The 3,704-nt window shown below is 31.5% G+C and overlaps 1 long non-coding RNA gene across 1 annotated transcript; it reads left to right on the top strand.

Annotated features, from left to right (window-relative positions):
- The first annotated feature begins 1,843 nt into the window (after positions 1–1,843).
- Positions 1,844–2,700, top strand: LOC133794025 (uncharacterized). Its single transcript, XR_009875088.1, has 2 exons — positions 1,844–1,950; positions 2,465–2,700. It is a non-coding gene; the product is annotated as an uncharacterized LOC133794025 (long non-coding RNA).
- Positions 2,701–3,704: the final 1,004 nt, after the last annotated feature.

The following is a 3,704-nucleotide window of genomic DNA, read 5'->3' as shown; positions in this document are numbered from 1 at the left end:
AGACTTCACAGTAGACTGCTTTTGTAGGTTTTCCTTGGAAAGCACTCTTGATAGTCTAACTATTTGTTTATTTCTTTATTGCTTACTCTTTCTTTGGTAAAAACTCTAGGCACTGTTGCTTTCAAAATTTGTTCCTCTGACTTCAGTCCAATAAAATTATACAGAATTGGGCTTTTGGAGATAATTTATGGAATTTTGTTTGGAGAACAGGCCACAAGTTGGAAGCTTGAGGAGGCTATTCAGCTTTTTTATATAGGCAGTGAAGGCGACATTGTAGTGGGAGGATTGTCTTCTCAATTTCCGCCTACAGAAAATATTGAAGCTTTGGTCGAACAGACTGCTCGATATGTTAGATGCATCGATTTCTCTATGTATTTATTTTTCTTTGTTTTATGTGTCTCGTTCTGCATTATTGTTAATGCTGGTTTAGAAAGATTCGACTCAGTGAAGCCGAAAGGAATTTGGCACCAATTGTTGGAGATGAAGTACGCCCTCCTTTACCTGTTATCAGGGAAGCCCTTTATGATGATGCCTTAATGTAAGGGTATAATTTTTATCTATTCCCCTTTTGATTTATTATTTCATAGCAAATATCAGAAGCTCTTCTTTCAGTTGAACTAAAATAGTGTTTATTATGTTTATTCTTTGGTGTGTGTGTGTGTGTGTGTTTAATTGCTTAAGTCTATTGTTATTACTATTTTGTTTACATTTGTCATCCATTGTATAGCTGCTTGATTGGCGGTTTGGATTTTAGGAAATGCTATCTACTGGAGATGCAATTGCATATGAATTTTAATTGTACATGAGGCATTGTTGAATTTTTAAGGAATCTATTATTGGCAGGAACTGTGTCTTTATTCTTTTTCTTTTTATCCATTAACTGAACACCGTAGCACTTTTACTTATCTCGGGCGGATGGAAATTGGTTCAGTCACTAATTTGTGGTGTTTAGATATATACTTTAACCTTTGTTCGTTTACTGCCTTCTATGTTATCTCATGTATTAGTAGGGATTTTTTATTTATTTTGATTTTGTGTTTCATAACTGAGATACTGCACATAACTTTTGTAAATGACTTGGACTAGTGTTTCATGTCAAATTATATCTGCTAATTTTTAGAGTTTGGCGAGTCTTTTAATTGGATATGCATTGTACATTAGTTATTTCTGTACCTTTGTCTGGTGCCTTCAGTAACCTCAACCACTTGTAGATGTGCCTAGTTATCGGCAATGCTCATTTTATGCACAACTTCAATTTCTAACTGCAAATCACTTTTACTTATGGAATATGTCCTTTTGATTTAGGGCATCAAGAATGAGAAATCCATCCTCTGAATCAAACTCATTAATTGCTTTCCGTAATTTTGATGAAGAAATGAAATGCCCTGGGGTTTGGGAATCAGAGCAAGGTGCTGCATCAATAGCAGATAATGCTCGGGATAATCTGGCCTCCTTATATTGACCTCCCTTTCATATAATGTTTCAGGGATCATTTGAAAAGGTAATTGGTTATTTTTGTTGGTTTTATTGCTTCATAGTGTGCAATGTGTAGAAATTGGATAGTTGGATTCAAATGTTTTTGACAGTTGACTAGTTGAATGACACTAAGGATACAGTAAGTTGTACTGGAATAGTCTCAGTACTCTTACTAACCTTAATTTGCAGAAAAGTTGTGGTACTTTGACTGTTTTTTGACAGATGATTTTGATGATTGCCTTTTTTTCCATCTTTGGAAAACTGTTGTTGGTCCTAATCATAATGTGAATTTATTTGGGTGCCTGAGCCTTTAAATCTATTACGATAGTGGGGTAAGTAGAGAAAAAGTGGGGTACATGATGTACTACCATATAAACCAACTGCTAAAGAACCAAAATATGCCACTTAAAACAGGCATATTTTAATTTCAACTTAATGGATTCTTGTTCATCTAATGCAGAGCTTCTGAAGCAAGTAAGCTTTTACATAATCATTATCTCATTCTTTTCTAATCATTTGCTTGTTCCTTTTTTAACACACGCGTACTGATTTTATTTCTAACTTTTACTTACATGATACTAATTTCTTCACTGTGAACTTTTGAATCTTGATTCATCAAATTGTCAATGATTTGAACAAAGTTCATCTTGATACATACCGTAGTTTCATTAAGAGGCATGCTTGCTATTAATAATCTTATGTCTATAAATACTAAGAAATAATCATGGATTTTATTTATAATGCTGAAAAAAATTCTCTACTGATTCTCTCTTATTTTATTGTTCATCTGAAAATTCCCTAGCTCTTTCTTGATAGCTCTCTTATTTTATTATACTAAAACAGATAAGTATTTATCTTAGTTTTCCATTTTCTTCTTTTGAAGTTTTCAATGTATCATTTAAGAAAAGACTGTAAGTTTGTTGTTGTGGTGGCAAGAACTTTTGTTCTTAATAATAAAAGGACTTTTTTTTTTTTTTACAATGTGTAGGTATATTGAGATGATTTCTTTGGAGCAATTCTTGACAACATTTGTAGTTGAGGCCTTTAGAATGGAAGAATGTATTTCACTAATTTTTGTATACATTTCTTGTTTTGTATTTAGTGATAAAGGAATCTGAATTGGGCATAAATTATGTTGTAATATGATTTCTTAAGCCTAGACTAATAGACTAAATATTGTAATTACATTTGAGTAATTAATAAAAATCTATTTATGTTACCTTATTTGGCTTCAACTTTCATATTTGTTTTCCTAGTTTTGTGTAAGTAAAAAAAGATTATGTTTCTCTAAGCTAATATAACACATGTGTTATATTAAATTGTAGTATAACACAAAAAAAGTGTTATATAATCGACAATAAATAACATAATTAAACACTAATCTATATATTAAAATAACACAGAAATTGTGTTATCGTTGACAGTACAATAACACATCTGTATAACACTGATAAAGTGTTATGTAAAGTACCCTGACCTACGATAACATAGTCAGTCTTAACACATCAGAAAGTGTTATCGTATGTTTTGATAACACATTTTCGGTGTTATTAAAAGCATTTTTTCTTGTAGTGTGTATCTATTACTGAGCTTTTGAAACTCAATAAACCCTTGTTTACTGATCGCAGGTTCCCTTCACATTAATAAGAACACTAAGTGGACGTAGGTCATTACCATCACTTGGGACCGAACCACTATAAATCTTTGTGTCATTTATCTTCTTGACTTGAATTTGTCTAATTTCTATCATTTTATTTGTCTCCATGTCATTGACCAAATCAAGGGTCAACAGATGATAACAAACAAAAATAGTAAATTTGTATATATAGATATATACATAATAGTTGAGTTCCAGGTTTATAATATATTTTCAAATATAATTAAATATAATATCAATTTATTAGTAAATATATTCAATTTCATATTAGTAATAAATTTTTAATTCAAAATATATGATAAATTAAATATATTAATATATATTATTTGGATAATAAAAATAAAAAAGAAATAGAGAAACCTGCGATGGGAGACATGACACACTCTCAACGTCTTTTATGGGGAGACGTTGTAGGTGCCCCTCTGACACCCTATGATGTCTCCCAGGAGAAGATGGTGAATATATGTCATATCTTCTCCTGGGAGACATCATAGTGCTACTTACGATGACTCCCATATCAATGTCTCTTACAAAGTGAGACATTAATGTCTACAATGTCTTTGGCGTGTAG

The sequence above is a fragment of the Humulus lupulus genome, chromosome 8, assembly GCF_963169125.1.
Source record: "Humulus lupulus chromosome 8, drHumLupu1.1, whole genome shotgun sequence".
In the NCBI taxonomy this organism is placed as follows: domain Eukaryota; kingdom Viridiplantae; phylum Streptophyta; class Magnoliopsida; order Rosales; family Cannabaceae; genus Humulus; species Humulus lupulus.
Note: the sequence above shows the minus strand (reverse complement) of the source record. Positions and strands in the feature narration are given on the sequence as shown.